Genomic DNA, 18,368 nt, shown 5'->3' on the forward strand with positions numbered 1-18,368 from the left:
TGATAGTTAATGATTTAAACTCTTATTTCCCATTACAATAACTACAAATCTATTATGATGTAGAATAAGAAAAACTTCAGGAGTTCCTGTTGTGGCTCAGCAGTAATGAACCTGACTAGTATCCATGAAGATGCATGTACGATCTCCGGCCCCGCTCAGTGGGTGGGAGATCTGGCTTTGCCCTGAGTTGTGGTGTAGGTCGCAGATGTGGCTCAGATCCCATGTTGCTGTGGCTGTGGTGGAGGTTCAACCCCTAGCCTGGGAACTTCCTTATGCCGCAGGTGTGGCCCTAAAAAGCAAAAAGAAAAATTTCAGTGATTTTCAAGGTACATTATAGGTCTGCAGAGAAATTTGGGGCCTGTGAATGGCTTCTATAGACAATGACTTCAAATTCCTTGGGACGGCAGGGCACAGAAGCCCTAGAGCTGTATGTTGATGGAAGGGTTTCCACTATTAGGGAAGGAACCCATTGGGAAAAAAAAGTTTTAATTATAAGGCATTTATTATCATTTCAGTTAAAAGATGAATCTGAAAACAATGGATTTGGTTCGATGTTACCATTCTCATGTTTAAACCTGCAATGTGGAAACTTAGCTTGACTGGAAAATACTGGGTTTTTTGGGAGGAGAAGGTGTGAGGAGCAGGAGTGGGAGGGTCCTTTACTTCTTGAATGAGTCCATCTGTTTTCATTGAAGACCCCAGGTATTGGGACAAGATAACCATCCCACTGGTTCTAGAGAGGGGTGGTTTATCTTGAGTTGAGTGGGACAGGGATGGAGGAGACCTGGGGGTGGGAAAGCTCCCCTAAGGCTGCTGCTGCTGGGGCCACTGGAACAGTTCACAGCTGGCCAGTGAAACCTACATCACAGGGAAGGCAGAGTCTTGGGTTGTAGCTACCTCTCTGCTACAAGCTCCTTCTCACCACCTTTCTTTCCCATTCTGCCAGCCTGGCAATCCCACACTGAGCCATCGCGCTGCTATTCTCCAACTTTTGGCTTCCCAGCTCCCCATTCTTTTGACACTATTGGGCAGGGTTTGATTCTTATTCATGGCAACATGAAGTAAAACAAGCAGAGCATTCATTCATCACCATATTAACATCCATGCTGCCCGTGACAGTTCCATCCCAAGACACCACGCGGATTACTGTCATAACATGTGTTTCAGGAGGAGCCAGAGGAAAAAGAACTTTGCATTCTACCCTCAAGCTCTGTCAGAACTGAACCAAGTCATCATAAGAAGGGGAACCACCTCCCCAATTAAGGCACTTCTTTCCTCAAAAATGTTTTTGTGCTTGCATGAAAGTACTTCTAAATATAAGGCTAGAATTGGTTAGCAGCAGGCAACTTTACACGGCTGACGTCTCTGCTAAATAATTTCCGACACGATCGTGCCATAACATAGTGTGAAGATGTGTTGAAATCACACCACAAGCATTGCTGCTCCAGACTTAGTTTTGATATTCTAAGCCATAGAAGAGAATTATTTTAGAACTATTTTCAGTCGAAGGTGGTTTGTCAGGAGAGAGCCGTCTATCAGAGTTATTGGTGGAGCGCTTCGAAAACCAAAACGTATATTCCAATCCAACCCAACATCCCTAGCTTCTCAATCAGAATTTCTTGAAACATGACATGGGCAAGTTTGTTTTAAAATGTTGATTCTCACATGCAGTCCCTGATGGAGAGGTATGTGGGTTTACAACAACTGAGGACAAGAGGATAACAGAGCCTTCTTCTTCCCCATCTTTCTAGTAAGTTAATACATCCAACAAAGCCCCATGCTGGACCCAAGGAAACAAACGAAGAAAGAGTCCCTGCCCTCAAGAAGCTTATGCTCTAGCAGGACAGATGAGAACTCAAGTACGAAGCCCACGAACAAAGAGGTCACAAGACAAAGCGGAATGGGGGCAACTCCTGTACCCCCTGGGCCGTAACTGACCAGCACCCACAGGGCCAGAGAATTTTCAGTCTGGTAGGGCTGCCAGGGCACCATGCAGCAGGAGTGCTGTGAATGAGCCACTCAGGCATCCGAAGTGGGTGTCTTCAGCCACAGCAGATGCAGAGGTTTCCCACATTCACAGCCAGAGGGGCACGCAGAGCTGGAGAGATGCCCCCAGCCAGGGCAGCCCTGGCCCTCCAGCCCCCACCCCCGCTGACACGCGCAAGACCTTGGTCTCTTCTGCACGCAGATGCCCCTGCTGGACGGCAGAGAGCTGGCAAGGTGTGTGTGCTGTCCTGCTAGAAAAACTGAGCAACTATGAAGTTCCTTTAGAGACCCCCGGGGAGTCACCCAATTTCTGACCCCACCACCATGCTAACTAATTCAGATCCTCCCGCCCTCAGGCAGCGTCTGTGCATGGCCGGGATGAGGAAGAAGTGCATTTCTTCTTTGCATGGAGCAGTTGGACACTTGCTCAAAATCCTGTCCCCTGGCAAACCACCCACGCCCTGGTCACTGTAATACTGATGGGTCTCCGTGATCTTGGGAGGGAGGGACCACCCCTCTGGCCCCAGGGGTGGGCACAGGAGAAACACAGAGCAAACCTACTACTCAACTTCCTCGGCCACAGTAGGGGGGTTGGGGTAGATGGTAGCTCAAGCCAGAAGAATCGGCCTTGCCTGTTTCTAAAACGCTCAGGAGACACCATCTCTTCCACAGGGATGATAAACTGTTAGGACGGGGGGGTGGGGGGGCACTGCCTCCAAGGGCCTTCTCTCCCTTTATTTCAAAAGACCTGGGTGGAGAAAAGAAGAGCTGAGAAATATGGGGAGACCTCCCTGGATACATCTAAACACAGACCCATTTACACAAACCCATTAATCTCCTTTTTAAAATTATTTGAGTTGGGTTTTTGTCACCTGTTAACAAAAAGAATTCTGATTAATTTATCTATTACAGTCTCCCAAATTATCAAATACAAATACAGGATGCTCGGTTACATTTGAAGAATTTTTTTTTGTTGTTGTTGTTGTTGTTGCTATTTCTTGGGCCGCTCCCGCGGCATATGGAGGTTCCCAGGCTAGGGGTCGAATCGGAGCTGTAGCCACCGGCCTACGCCAGAGCCACAGCAACGCGGGATCCGAGCCGCGTCTGCAACCTACACCACAGCTCACGGCAACGCCGGATCCTTAACCCACTGAGCAAGGGCAGTAACCGAACCCGCAACCTCATGGTTCCTAGTCGGATTCGTTAACCACTGCGCCATGACGGGAACTCCTGAAGAATTTTTTAATATAGGTATATCCCAAGGATTGTATAGGATATACTTATGCTAGAAAACCCTGTTTTCTGAAATTCAAATTTCACTGGGCATTCCATATCTTCTCTGATACATACTGTGTGTCTTAAACCCTTTACTCAAAAGGGAGGTGACAGGTCCCTTGATGAATTAATGCTTAAAGAACACAGGGAGCAGATGAGGAAGATTCCACAGAAGCATCTTAACCCAATCGTTCTTCTCCAAGGCACCCCTTCTTTGCACAAACCAGATGAGGGCAGTAAGGAGTCCCAGCGTCAGGTGACTCAATCCTCACCAGATCTGGAAACGCTTCAGCTGGGCCCGTGAGGCCCCCTTCCCCATACTCGAATCACCTGAGGGAGTTTTAAACCTTCCCACTGCAGAGGTCACACCCCAGACCAATTACACCAGAACCAGCAAGACTCATGAGGGTGATTTCAACATGCAGCCCCATACAGAACCACTGAGCCAGGTCCTTGAGAAATTCAGGCAAACTGTACGAGTTCAAACAAATGAGAGAAGTCATTCTGAAGTGTCTCCCTCCCCAGCCCCCAGGAACCAAGTCACCTCAGGTGGGAATTAGTCACCCAGGGCAGCCCAAGGCTTGGGCAGCGTGGGGTGGGTGGCTGTCACAGGGCCTCCATTCCAGGCTTGCCCACACCTGGCCATGTGGCTGGCAGATGTCAGGGCCACAGGGAAGCAGACAGGGAGGCCCAGCCTCACCTGCGATGGGCTCCAGAATAAACAAAGCATCTCAGTTTCCAGCCCGCACCCAGCTCGGTGCCTATTCCCCCAGGGGGAGGGAGGGGCCAGGCGAGGCAGGTGGGGGAGGTGCCCTAGAGGGGTTTCTATGATAACAAAGCCTTCCTTTCCAGCTCTCAGGGTGTGGAGACAACCCAGCCTTCGGGTCCAGATCAGCCAGAGTGAATCCCTGCCGTCTCCGGGTCCTAATCCATGGCTTTCTATTCCTGTACCTCTTTCTCAGAGGAGCAGACCCACCTGAGAGCCTCAAAATCACCGACAAGGTGCCTGGGTGGGGGCTCCTCACCCACCCCCAAACCTGCCTCAGCCGTTCTTCAGCTGCCAAACCACGTCTGCCCCTCATCCCCTGCCACCTGCCAACCCTTGAGGGCAGAAACCATGTCTTTCCTTTTTTAAGACTATTTCTTAAGAGCAGTTTTAGGTTTACAGCAAAATGGAGGGGCTTGTACAGAGATTTCCCATATACTCCCTGGTCCAGACACCAGGAGCCTCCCCGCCACCAACACCCACGTGCCCACCAGGGCGGAGTGTGGGTCACAACCCACGGACCTACGTGGACACCATCATCACCCAAGGGTCGCGGTTTACTTTAGGGTGCGCGCTTGGTGCTGTATGGTCTATGGTGTGACCTGAAGTCTGGCACTTGCCACCCGCCTCTACATGGGGTAAAACATGAGCCACTGCAGCTGCCCACCCACAGCCCCCGCTGCGTGGAGCACAGAGTGCAGACCCAGAGGGAGGCGCTCTGCGCTCTGGGAATCAGGTATTTTCAGGAGATTTTATGAGCCCAATTCTTGCTTCTCCTCATATCTAGAAAAACACTAAAATCCATCGGTGGTGACCGAGGTCCGTGACTAGGAGTCACCTTCAGGAGACCAGCAGCAAACATCTGTAAAAGGTGAGCCTGGCAGCAGGCACCTCCCCCTGCATGCTCGAGACTTAGATGGTGATAAGCCCCCCTTTCCTCTTTGGGGCGTATTTCAGATAGTTCTGGGCTGTAGGAAGTGGGCACAACAAAAGATGTCTCGGTCCCCTGGGAAAACAGCCGCCCCCAAAGGTGGAGCAATGAGCCCCGAGGGCACTCGGGGAAGCATATCAAAGGAGTGATTCCAGGAAGCCCAGACCTTGAGTCTTCCCGTAGAAAAGGTTTTCTGCAAATCCGCTTCTCTGGAAATCTTTTGTTCCTACCACCTCCCCATCGTTGCAAAACCCCACATATCCTAGCTTCCCCCCCTTGCCCGAGTGGTTTTTCAGGGCTACCGGAGATACTGTCTCCCAGGCTTAAGCCCTGATTTTACCCCAAATAAAACTTTCAACTCTCAACTTTCAGGTTGTATATATATATATATATATATATATATATATATATATATATATATATATATATTTTTAGTTCACAGTGGTTTTGGACACATATATAATTGGAACAGGGAAGAACAAATCTGACTCCATATGTGATCTGTTTCTTTGACTTGAACCCTCCTATAGCTTGTAGACTACATAATGGCCCATTCAGGGAACCCTGCCCCCAGGCTTGACTGTTAAACTAAAATACCTTTCTTCAGCTCACAGGGAGCCTTCGACCCAGCTCACCTGTGAGTAGCTGCAGGGAGGAAGAAATGAACGCATCCCCTCCCTCAGCTGGCTTTTAAAAATGCTTTACAAACACCGTATGGGGGGTTCAGGGTTTTGGGGGGGATGGGAGCATGAACTACCTGTCTCCTTGCGTGGCCGCAATAAACCTTTCTCTGCTGCAAACTCCAATTATTTCGGTTAGTTTGGCCTCACTGTGCGGCAGGCACACAAACTTGCACTAACATGACAATGTGTATCCACCATTACAGCATCATACAGAGTATTCTCACTGCCTTCAAAATCCTCTGTGCTCCACCTGTTCCTCCGTCACTCCCAGCTAACCCTGGCAACCACTGCCTAACCATGACCACCCTTGATTAGGTTCTCAAAGCTCCTGGCCTTCCTCTAGGGATCCCGAATGCATCGGATACAATCAGCCAATGGAAAGGAAACATCTGGAATTGTTTGATGAAATTGGGAACCCTGCTCCTTCCAGCTGTTATGACTACACTAGAGGGCCAGGCATGGTTCATACTGAAGCCTGGGTGCATAACCGTCCTGGTGGTAGGATGACCCTAAGATGCCATGGAGATGACAAACAGACGAGGTTCGGGGCAGGCTGGTGCCTCCCGTCCCTAGTGGGTCCTGGTAGGTTCTGGCCATTTCCCAGAAGCCATTGGCTGCCCTGGCATGCTACGCTGGGCTGCTCCATTGTGAATCAATACATTTTCAAGTTTAAAAGTCCCTCTGCCTGGACACAGAGGGAAGACAAAGGGGATAGGGCAGTAGGGGAGTGTTTTGAACTCTATTCCAGTTGGGCTTGAAGGCAGTGTGTCGAAGCCGTACCTTCTGGGAACCCCACCCTGATGGCCCCCACGAGCAAGGCAGACAGGGTGCTGGTGACAGTATGCCTGGAGAAGCTCTATAAGGCTCCTCCTGCCTGTCCTGGTTAAGCAGGGAAGCAGAGCCAGTGTCTGGGCAGTTCCTAAGAAGACCCTGAATCCACCAGGCTAACAGATGGCTGGAGGCAGAGCAGAGCGAGGACAAAGGGAAAATGAACCCGCACAACTGAGGCACCAGTGCCTCACACATGGGCTCCAGGTGCAAGAACCCAAGGCCAGCTGCATGACAGACCCACGCGTTCTCATCCAGGATGTGCAACTGGCAGAGAGACTGACCTGCTAGTCCCACATGTACTAACCCAGTGATTTGGCGATTCACAAAGTCGTTCAGCACATGGTTATTTAGTGCAGACCAGCGTCCTGGGGAAGCAGAGGGTGAGCCAGAAACCTGGCCATTGCCCTGACTCAGAGCCACCTCCACCACCGCCATTTGTAACGAAATAGCCAGGGGTAGGTGAAGGGGAGCCCCAGGCTCCTGCAGCTCATCCTAAATGGGGGGATTCACCTGGCAGCTGCCTAGAACAATTGGCTGGCAGGTCTGCACAAAGTGGGAATCTGGGCAGATGCCTTTAAGAGCATCACAAGCTAATTCGCAGTTACCTTAGAAACGTTCGAAAAACCATCTCATTTCCTCCGGAAAAAAGAGGTTGCCCGAGTTTACCTGGAGGGTTGGGGCAGTTGTTTTGCTTCCACCAAGTCCAACAGCTTTTCTGGCCGCTGAGGGGGGGGGAGACCCCCAGGGAGTAGAAGAATCTTCTATCTCCTCTCTTTGTAAAAATTACAGCAGTTTCTACCCTTCATAGCAGCGTGGGGGCCAGCACACCCCCTTGGAATCACAGAGGGTGGCTTCCTTTAGAAAAGCAGAGGACGGGGAAGCGCCACAGGGGTCCCCACAGAAAGAGACGGCTGCCCCCCCCCCCACCGCCCCGGACTCCTGGTCTTACCTTCCACGTGTGGGTGATGGAACCAGTCCTGCCCAGCCCTCCAGAGCTGGCTTGTTCCTGCTGGAGCTGTGACACCAGTGGCTCAGGTCACAGGGGGACTTTCTAGGAAGAACTACCCTGGAAAGGAAGCGTTTTGTGTTAAGAGCCCGAGCAGAGATGCAGCCGGAGCAGAGATGCGGCCCCACTTCACCTTCCCGCCCCGCCATCTTCAGCCCCTTCACCTCGGCTGCCTCTTCTCCTTTAAAAGAGCGCCTCGCCTCCTGCTGGACTCCCCTCCTGCCAGCAGGGGCGCTGTGGAGCCCACCCGCAGGGCCCTTCCTTGGCTCCTCGGCTACATCGGCTCCTTGGAGGGGTTGAGAATTAGAAGTTTCACCCAAAGGTGTCATCTGACTTGGCTGGAAGCAATACGGAGCAGTGGTTAGTTGGTTGGGCAGTTAACCTCTTGATAACTAGTGACTACCTTCTACTACTTTCTTTAGTTACTACCTGTAGCTTCTGTGCTTTATGTGTAGCTCACCAGGGCAGGCCCCAAGGGAGGCCACACCTGTTAGCGGCTGCCAGCTAATCGAGGTAGGCTCAGGAAAGACCCAGCTCCCCTGGGGAAGAGGTAGATGGTAGGGTCTCGTTACTCTAGGTGTGGTCTTGGACCAGCCGCACCTGCATCTCTTGGGAGCTTGTTAGAGATGCAGAATCTCAGGCCCCATCCCAGGCCTTTTGAATTGTGCCCTGCAGTTTAAGGAGATGCCCAGGTGTTTCCTCGGCCCCTTGGAGTTTGAGAACCACTGCCCGAGGGGTCGTCCTGGCGTCTCAGTCACACCACGGATGTGTTCTCTTCCAGAGCAAGCATTTTATCTGTATCCCTCACCATTTCTTCTCTTCATTGTACTTTTTTGCTCCATGAGGTCACAGGTGTCACTCAACATGGCAATTGGATGTAGAAAAGGACTTATAAGTTCACAAGGCCCGCTTTACCAGAAAGCCCTTTGGTTAGCATAAGATTTGTCACCATGTAACAGGCTTGGGTTTTCAAGCCAGCCACTAAGAAGTCTAGATATTATTCCCAAGGACTTCCCTCCCACTAGGAGACTGTTTTCACGGGGACTTGGCTGTGGTCAAGGACTGACTGCAAACAGGGGACAAGGGTTGCCTAAATTTTTTTTTGCCTATAGCCTGATGAAATGTGTCTCCTACATGTGTTTCCTTTTGCTCAATAAACGTAGATGCCACTCGGAGTAATAAAATACACATCCAGTTTTTACAGCTTTATTGGGGTATGTTGGTTTACAAAGAACTGCACATATTTAATGTGTGCAATTTGATGAGTTTGGACATATCCAAACACCCGTGATACCGTAACCACAATCAGAGTAAAAGAGATATTCAGTACCTCTGAGTGTCTTGGTGTCCTTTTGGTTTGGTTTTGGTTTTGGTAAGAACACTTAACATGAGATCTACTCCCTCTTAAAAATGAAAAAGTGCACACGATTGGATTGTTAACTAGGCATGACCTTGTACAGCAGGTCTCTAGAAAATATTCATTGAGCATAACTGAAACTTTATATCCACCGAATAACAACCCTCCATTTCCCCGACTCCCAGGCCCTTGGCAACCACTACCATACTCTTTCTGTGAGTCTGACTATTTCAGAGACTTTTGAGAAGTGGAACCCTACAGGATTTGTCTTTGTGTGACTGGCTTATTTCACGTAGCATTATGTCCTTCTGATTTATCCATGTCGTAACAAATGACAGGATTTCCTTTTTTTTTTTTTTTAAGGCTGAAGAGTATTCCACTGAATGTAACTATCACATTTTCTTTACACAATCTTTTTTTCTTTTTTTTTTTTTTTTGTCTTTTTCTAGGGCCGCACCCACCCAAGCTAGGGGTCGAATCGGAGCTGTTGCTGCCAGCCTACACCACAGCTCACGGCAATGATGGATCCTTAACCCACTGAGCAAGGCCAGGGATCGAACCCGAAACCTCATAGTTCCTAGTCAGATTCGCTAACCACCGAGCCACGACAGGAACTCCCACATTCATTTTTAAAAGCTATTTACACATGTCTTTTCTTAATCAATTCTGCTTGCTAGTTCCATGAAAAGGGGCCACATTCTTTGAGCTGGGGAACCATTGCTCTAGTGGTCTTGAAGCTTCAAGCTGCCTGCAGTATCTTAATCAAGAGATAGACCTTAGAACCTATTTCCATTCAGCTGTGAGTTTTTGAAAAAATTGTTTATTAAGCGTTAATGTAAGCATTGACCTATCATAAAAACGTAGGGTCTCTGGGGTAATGGTGTGTAGCTGGGTTATAGTTATCTATTTGCGTAACATGATTTAGCGGGGTACAGTGTCTGTGGTAGGAAGGGTAGAGGGAGGAGATTGGAAAGAAGGAACATTGGCTAATTTGTAACAGGGAAACAAATCTGACTCTAAATTGGATCTTTTTTTTTTTTTTTTCTTTTACGCTGTAACAATTACATTCTATTGCCTTTGCTACAAGTTAATCACTAAGGGGGTGTTTCCTATAGCTGAAAGTATACATAATCACCCATCTCCGGGAACCCCCACCTTCCATTTCTGAGCTTAAGCTAAAATGCCTTTGTTTAAATCACAGGAAACATCCTGACAGGCCCACCTGTGACTGGCTGCAGGGAAGAAGAAATTAACGCATCCCCTCCGGAGTCTGGCCAGAACCAGGAAATATTTGCAAACACTTAAGGCCTTTTTCACTTCACCTCCTCACCTACTCTTTGCTCTAGAAAAGAAACTAGCATCCAAAGCCAGGCAGGACAGTTTCTTGGGACACCAGTCCACCATCTCTCTGCCGGCCGGCTTTCCAAATAAAGTCATTATTCTTTGCCCCCAAAACTTGTCCCTGGCTTTCCTGGCCTGTCCTGCGGTGAGCAGTATCAGCTTGGACTAGGGTAACATAATGACACTACCTTCAGTCTTAGAAGTTTCCAGTTTGGATTTAGTCAAGTCCCCAGTCACAAGCGCTCTATCAATAGATTTCTTCCATTTAGATCTACGTATTTTTACCCTGCAACTTTTTCAGTTACAACGGTACTTAGAGACCAAGAATTCAGAGAAACTCAACTTGGAACCAAGCTTTCAAATTGCTGTATCACAAAAATAAACAACCCACTAAATCACATTGATGTACCAAAGATAAACACTTTGCTGACAAGAGTCTCTTTGTTTTGATCTCACCCTGTTAATTTTATTCCTTTGTGTATGTCTTATATGCTCATCAGTAGGTAGAATACAAGCCGATAATTTCCAAATATATAAATATTCATATATTAGGAATGTTTGTATGCTCAAAAACATTTTATCAAAAGGGTGCACAATCAAAACTGTTTGGAGATCAGTGAACTAGATTAATGATCTCTTGCTGACTTTTGTCAACACATGGATCAGAAAAGCCCTTCTCTTGCCATTATTTAAAGCAGTGTCATGCTGCTACATTCTCTAGGCCTGCGTCATCCTTGTTCACGTTCGTATTTGAGCTTGTTAATTTAACACCAGACTTGGAAAGAACAGGAAAATGTGGCTTTCATAACCACCCTAACAAATTTTTTTTGTCTTTTTTTTTTGTATTTTCTAGGGCTGCACCTGGAACATATAGAGGTTCCAGGCAAGGGGTCTAATCAGAGCTATAGCTGCCGGCCTACACCACAGGAGCAAGTGGGAGGGCTGAGTTTTCAGCCCTCATCTTGCTGGACATGTGGGCGGCCACAGAGTGGACAGCTGGGAGCCCAAGCAGGGGAGCAGGTCAGGAGGGACCCAAGAAACATCGTGGTCCCACCGTGTTACATTTCCCGCTGGCCCAGGAGGCCTCAGTGAAAACTCACAGTTTTCTTCCAAAGCGATGAAATAAGCCCACCTACGACTCTGCACTTGGCTGGGTTTCTGCGGCCGCTTCCTCATTTGCTGGGCTGTGGGGGGTGAGAACGCCCCGGGCTCTGGCCCTCACACGAGTTTCTTCCCCTTCTGAGGCTGTTTCCTCGTGGCTGAGGCAGAAGCCATGCCCGCTCCCACCTACCTCATGCACCTGTTGAGACTGAACGGGAATTCACTGTCGGCGCTTCAGTCCCTGAACCTCTCTGCACCCGTGTTGGAGAGACCGGGCCCCGACTGTGCCCCTGAGCTGCTCCGGCTCGTCTGCCGGCAAAGGGTCCAGAGGAAGAGCCCCTTCCAGCCAGGCTCTGTGCCGGGTTTAATCTCCATCACGAGGACCAGCTGCTGTGGGGCCCGGCCTCATTTCCCGTCTCCACGTGGAGCATCCAACCCGGGAGATCTTTAGGAAGGACCGTGCTGACACATGGGGTAGATTTGGTGTGCCTGTGCCTTTGAGGCATTTGGCCAAAGCTTTTCTTTTTCTTTCTTTTTTCCCTCTGAGGCGTTGAAAGCTTCTCAGGACACATCAGGCTGTATCCTGAAGCTCGCAGCTTCCCCAGGGTGGTTTGCTAACGACTTGGTATTTTGTGCTACATTCTTACAGCAGATACAAGATTTTAAAGTCATGAGTGGAGGGCATGCGGGTTTGAGAACATTTTGGCTTTTTCCCCACATCCAGAGGCTCTGTTCCCACGCTGCCTCTCCCTCACCACGTGACCTGGGCCACAGACCAGAGTCCAGCTTCACTCCTCCTGTCCTGTCTGGGGGGTGGTGACAGAGAGTCATGAGTGCGCTGACAGAGGGACAATGTGTGGGAGGCAGCCTTCTAGGGGGCCCCCTCGGGTCCCCACATCCTGCTTCCCACAGCCTCGGGAAATCCTCTCTTCTAGTTGTAGAATGTGGCAGAAGCCATGGGGTACCACTGGCAAGATTAGGCTAGAAAATGCCTGTGCTTTCCATCCTGGGTACTTTCGTGTTCCCTCGCTGTCTGTCTGTCTGTCTCTCCCTCTAGCATCACTGATACTGTCAGAAGCTCTGGAAGAGTCCCACATGGTCTAGCCAGGAACGAGGCCCGCCAACGATCCCATGAGTAGACTGATAAGCACATCCTTCGGTCCCAGCCGAGTCCTGAGATGTCCCAGCCCACGGCAGCTTAGGGGCAGCCTGTGGCCAGAAGCACCCAGCTAGGCCACAGCCCGAGTCCTGACCCACAAACACTGCGGGATAGTCGATGTTTGCCGTTCAAAGTCTTAGTTTTAAGTATTTTGCTACACACGGCCAATCGATAACAAATATACACTACACACAGTGGCTTCCACAGCAAAAACATACTGTCTTGTGGTTCCGGAGGCAAAAAGTCTGAGATCAAAGTGTTGGTAGCCGTGACGGGGGCTGTGAGGCCGAGAGTCTGGTCCCTGCTCCCCTGAGGGACGCTGGTGACTTTTCTGGCAATCTTTGGCCTCTTTGACTTGTAGATCTCTGCTTTGATCTTCAAATGCTGTCCTCACTGTGTGTCTGTCTGTGTTCAAATTTCCATTTATTTATTTATTTATTTATTTATTTTTTTGTCTTTTGTCTTTTTTTTGTCTGTTGTTGTTATTGCTGTTGTTGCTATTTCTTGGGCCGCTCCCGCGGCATATGGAGGTTCCCAGGCTAGGGGTCTAATCGGAGCTGTAGCCACCGGCCTACACCAGAGCCACAGCAACGCGGGATCCGAGCCGCGTCTGCGACCTACACCACAGCTCACGGCAACGCCGGATCATTAACCTACTGAGCAAGGGCAGGGACCGAACCCGCAACCTTATGGTTCCTAGTCGGATTCGTTAACCACTGCGTCACGACGGGAACTCCCATTTTTTTTTTTAAATAAGAGCACCAGTCATATTGGATTAGGGCCCTCTAAAAACCCCGTTTCCAAAGAAGGTCACATTTTGAGGTAGTATAGTTAGCACCTCACTATATGGATTTTGGGGGACACAATTCAACCCAGAACAGCCACTTATAATTGGTATGGCTGGGGGAAGTCACTTCACCTCTCTGTCCCTCAGTTTCCTCATCTATAAAATTGAGATATAATAGTACTTATAGGATAAGTTTGTCACAAGGATGGAATTTTTAAGAGTTTGTCATAAGGATGGAATTTTAAAAATTAGAGTTGATTTATAGTGTAATGCCAATTTCTGCTATACAGCAAAGTGACCCAGCCATACATATATATATGTATGTATATATACATTCTCTTTCTTATGTTATCTTCCATCATGCTCCATCCCAAGAGACTGGACATAGTTCCCTGTGCTGTACAGTAGGACCTCATTGCTTGTCCATTCGAAATGTCATAGTTTGCATCTACTAACCCCAAACTCCCCATCCATCCCACTCCCTCCCCCTCCCCTTTGACAACCACAATGAGTCAGATTGTTTAAAACAGGCTGGCACATAGCGCTGTGTTGTCATGTGAGTTCATCCATCTCCTGTAATGCCTCTGCCCATCATGGTCCTGGACACAAACGGCAGGCTGGGTGGGGACCTGTCTAGTCCCCAATGGCTCCTTCAGCACCCAGGCTGTTCTCTGGGTCCTTCCCTGCTTTATGGGGAACCACCTCCTTGTCTCCCTCCACCACCACGTAGAATACAGAGGATTTTGATAAAAGGTTCAGTGAGTTTCAGCAGGTGCAGTGGGAGCGTTTGGGAGGGCCGGGAATGACGGAAGGGTAGTCAGATGAGAGAAGTACCATAGGCTGGGAGGCTTGGGCTGGAGCTGGTTCTTGGCTGTCTCAGAGGAAGGCAGCTTATGGCTTATAGTTACACTCTAGATGATTCCTTGGAAGCCATGGAGCTTTGAAGCTCAAGATGGCATGATGACGAGGCTGCCTACTTGCATATTTGCGAATCACTGGAGGCATCTTTTCAAGAGAGATCCTGATGCAGTTGGGCCTTAGTATTTTTGAAATGTTCCCAAGCTGATTCCCAAGGCATGAGAAACAGATGGAGATGCTGCTTTGAGTCTCTGTCCACTCAAAGCGTGGTCCAGGGGTCAGGGATATCACCGGGGAGCTTGTTAGGAATGCAGAAGCTCTGGCCCCACCCCAGACCTGCTGACTCAGAATCTGCTCGTTAGCAAGACCAGGGAGAAGGAGTGAGAAGCCCTGGGATGCAGCTTTAGGAGCAATGGCAGCCTGGGTGCAGCGCTGAGGGGGCGGAGCTCCTTTTTGGAAAAGTGGGACTCATCTGAGCCACAGAGGTGCAAAGTCCTCCCCACTCTCGGTGCCCTTGAGACATCCGTTCACTGTAGGGATTACCGTGCAGATACAAGACAGTTTGAATGACTCACCTCTGAGTTAGTTTTCTCTCCTCCCCCAGGGGCACCATGTGGCAAGCACCTTGGGCCAGTGGGTACAGATTCAGCTGTTTTCTTTGTCCCTGCTGGGGGACAGCTGGCCCTCATTAGAGGGGTCACTCAGGGTGCCCTTCTGCGTGGTCACAGCCAGGGTGGCTGGTGGCACAGCATCTCGTGTGAGCTTTTCTCCATGAGCTGATAGAAACAGCTCAACCCAGCAAGTCCCACAGAAATAGACCCTGATGCCCTCAAGAAAAAATATAATGTTGAAGTGAAGCAATGTTATAGGGAGGAGAAAGGGTGGGCAAGAGGAAAAGGGCTCATAAGTTGACCAAGAACCGCATTTTCCTGGCCACTAAGTCTCTCGGGCCAGTCTGTGCCGCCGCCGCCGCCGGGAACATATTAGGAAGGTGAGCTCATGCTGAACACAGTTCCTCCCGGGGGCAGGGCTGGAAGAGAACCGGAGATCTGAGACATTTTCTTGAAAATAAATCAGCAGCTTTGAAGGGGCTCAGGAGGAGAATGGCAGATGGCGGGGAAGTCTGCCTGTCAGGGATGGAACTCCGTGTGTATGAACAGAACTTTCCAGAGATTTAATGCGAGCAAGAGAGCAGACTAACTTAAAACACCAAACAAAAAGCCAGTGGTGTTGGGATTATTGTCTGCCTCTCTGATTCGAGGTCAGATCCAGCTTCTGTGACGTTTCTCCACACAGGCGGGTTAAACAGCAATGCTTCCTTCTCTCTGCGTTCCTCATGTCTTGAACTATGTGTACGGTGTGGCTGAGCTATTAAGAGAAATTTCTCTTGGCGATGCAGAAGGGACCTTAGGAATGGTGAAGTTACAAAATGCGAACTGATTTGATTGTGTCCCCGCTCCACTCAATTAATTATCAGTGGCCCCAATGACTTTCTAAATAGTGAAGTCTAGATTGCTTAGTCTGGAATTCACGGACTTGCGTGAAATCCTGGGGGCAATACAGTGGGATGGCCTTTGGTATCAGACCAGCTGAACTTGAAATGCTGCTGAACTTGGGTAAATTGCTGGACTTTTGGGGGTTTGGGCAGTAAGAGCATCTTCTTGTTGAGCCGGTGGTTAAATGAGATACTGAATGGGGTGCACTTAGCACAGTATCTAGAACACAGAAAACAGTCAATACATGGTATTATTAGTAGTACTAGTTATTGCTGATGATGATAACAAGGCTCCTAAAGCCTTCCTCTCTTTCTCTCTCTCTCCCTGCTGTGCCTATGCCCCACTTTCGAGCCTAAGGAAACAGTCCCACTCCATCTACACACCACGCCTCCAGCCTCCACGGTCTTGCCTACACTGTTCACTAAATCCTTCTTGTCCAAACTCTACACTTCCTTCCAGGATCAATGCTAGGGGTCCCAGCCTTGGAGGGTAAAGTCCATATTGGATTATCCTTGGTTTTCTCAGTCTGGATGACAGCCCTTGCTCAAAACATGTTAAATGAATAAATGAGTGGATGAACAAAAGAAAGCTTATGATAGGGTCCATGGATGGAACCAGGTGGGGGGTAGATCAGGGAGGGCTTGTGAGTTCTGTGGATCCTAAGGTCTAATATCACTGTTGCTGCTGGACCAGAAGGGGAGGCAAACCCTCCTTGGGGTTCTCGTATAGGACAAGGGAGGCCAGCACATTTTTCTGCAGCTCTGATGCCCAGTGAGGTCTGTAAAGTGCTTTTAAATATCCCAAGCCTTAGTGATGGCTTCTGGAAGGTAATGCTTCTCTCCTCCTCTCACATCTCTAAACAAAAGAGGCCATGGGAACTCCCCCTGGAACCTGGGACCTCATAACAAGCACTCTCAGCTGGAAGCTCCCTCCAGCCTTGAAAATCTGAGAAAAGTTCCAGTTGTCCCACGGCTCACAGCCCAGTACTCCCAGGTCTGTGGGACACACACAAACAAGCAGTCCCCTTATATGGCACCTCTGTCCAAAGCAGATGTATAAAGAAGCACCTTTTCCCCTGTGTCACGGTGTATGCTTTGGCATAGAGGGCGTGGACTGGAAATCAGCCCCCACCACTAGTCCCCTCGGCTGCAAGGTCTTGCGTGGTGGGTGCACAATGAAAATCAACAAAGGGAAATCTCGCTGCAGTGGAGGAGTTCCTGCTGTGGTGCAACGGGATCAGTGGCATCTTGGGAGGGGACGCAGGTTCAATCCCTGGCCTGGCATGGTAGGTTGAGGATCCTGAGTTGCTGCTGCTGTGGCCTAGGTCACAACTGCAGCTCAGATCTGATCCCTGGCCTGGGAACTCCATATGCTGTGAGGTGGCCAAAAAAGAAAACAAAGGAAAGAAAAAAGAAAAAAGCCAAAAAACAATAAACAAACCCAATCAACTAACCAAACAAACAACACAAAAGAAAGCTTCGCTGCAGTGGAGTCAGGAGGGGAGAAGGGGGAGCTCTCATGCACATACCCTTGGCCATCAATACAAATCCCAACAGGAAGAGGCGTACTTTGCATTTCCCCTGGGAAGTGACTCTGCTACCACCAGCAGGAGGAAGAAAGATTTTCTCCCTGCCTGGCAACAGCTCAGCCAATGAGTGACTGTTACAACTCAGCCAATGGGAAGCTGCTACCCTTCTAACTCCGTTTCCTTCAATGGACTTTTTGTTTATAACATCCCCTCTAAACATCCCTTCTCCACTATAAGTTTCCTCCCCTTTGCTTTACATGTGGTTTGCCATACTTGTGTGTCCTGAACTGCAATTCTTTGCTGCTCCCAAATCAACCTGATTTGCTGATAAAATAGCAGGGTGTTCCATTGTTTCGAGATAACAACATGCACACACAGACACACACACTCTGCTATGAAGAGATCAGGTAGTTGGAGTGCTCTTTTGAGAGTTACATATTCTGGGGGGTCAACACAGGTTTTGCCATCAAATACGTAAAAAAAAAAAAGAGGTTCCTTTTTCTAGGTCTTTCTTGAACTGGAGAACACTGGCACGGCTAAGTACGTATATATCCCCAAGACCACAAATGGTCCAGCCAAATGGCTTGGTATGCCTGTGAATTGAGGACATTCTGTTTTTAGAAACGTTCTTTGTGGAATAGAATTTTGTTATAGTTGTCCTCCTAGGGGGCATGGAGAGCCAGGAGAATCTGGAAGAATTTGAGTTCACATGATTTGTATCTCTTTTTGTTATCAAGCTCTCAGCCTGCTGTGATCAGGTATGGTTCTTTTCTGGATGGACAGTTCTGTATCTACAGAGGAAGGCTTTCATTTAACTCTTGTATTATCAACCCCTTAAATGTGTTATGGCCAATGACAGAACATCCCAAGAGACCAAACTTTATCTGAAAAGTCTAATAAATTTGGGTGTGAATTTCAGTGTGTGTTGAACATTTTTGGAGCCACAGGGAGGTTCAGTCCAAGTTCGAGGGCTAGAAGTGCCAGCCTGGAGAAATGTGACTGAGAAAATGTGACCTTAAACATTTCAACGCTAAGGCCCCAGTAAATACAAACTTCCTGTTAGGATCAATTTTAGACGTCTGTGCCTTTGCTTTGGCTAAATTTTCAGTCACAGCTGGTGAGCCCTCTCTTTGACGAATCCTTACAAACAGTTTTCGAAAGTGTTTGGGTTGCTGGAGTCTGCATTAACAATGCCACATAGACACCCACTGCATGATTCCTTTGCTATGACCTACCCCCAAGTAAGGCCTGGGTTGAGAGAAG

At 48.9% G+C, this 18,368-nt stretch overlaps 1 long non-coding RNA gene across 1 annotated transcript in view; it reads right to left on the reverse strand.

Annotated features, from left to right (window-relative positions):
- The window catches only part of LOC106505194 (uncharacterized), a 46,364-nt gene extending 38,701 nt beyond the window's left edge, over positions 1 to 7,663 (reverse strand). Inside the window, exons 1-2 of the long non-coding RNA XR_014818100.1 lie at positions 7,643 to 7,663; positions 7,422 to 7,538 (exon numbers count right to left, since the gene is read on the reverse strand). This is a non-coding gene — a long non-coding RNA (uncharacterized LOC106505194). The remainder of the gene's footprint in view (positions 1 to 7,421; positions 7,539 to 7,642) is intronic.
- Positions 7,664 to 18,368: the final 10,705 nt, after the last annotated feature.

Source organism: Sus scrofa, chromosome 10 (assembly GCF_054392235.1).
Source record: "Sus scrofa isolate SSC_HxYL_T2T_F1_AM1 chromosome 10, Sscrofa_HxYL_maternal_Yorkshire_Landrace_v2.0, whole genome shotgun sequence".
Taxonomy (NCBI): Eukaryota; Metazoa; Chordata; class Mammalia; order Artiodactyla; family Suidae; genus Sus; species Sus scrofa.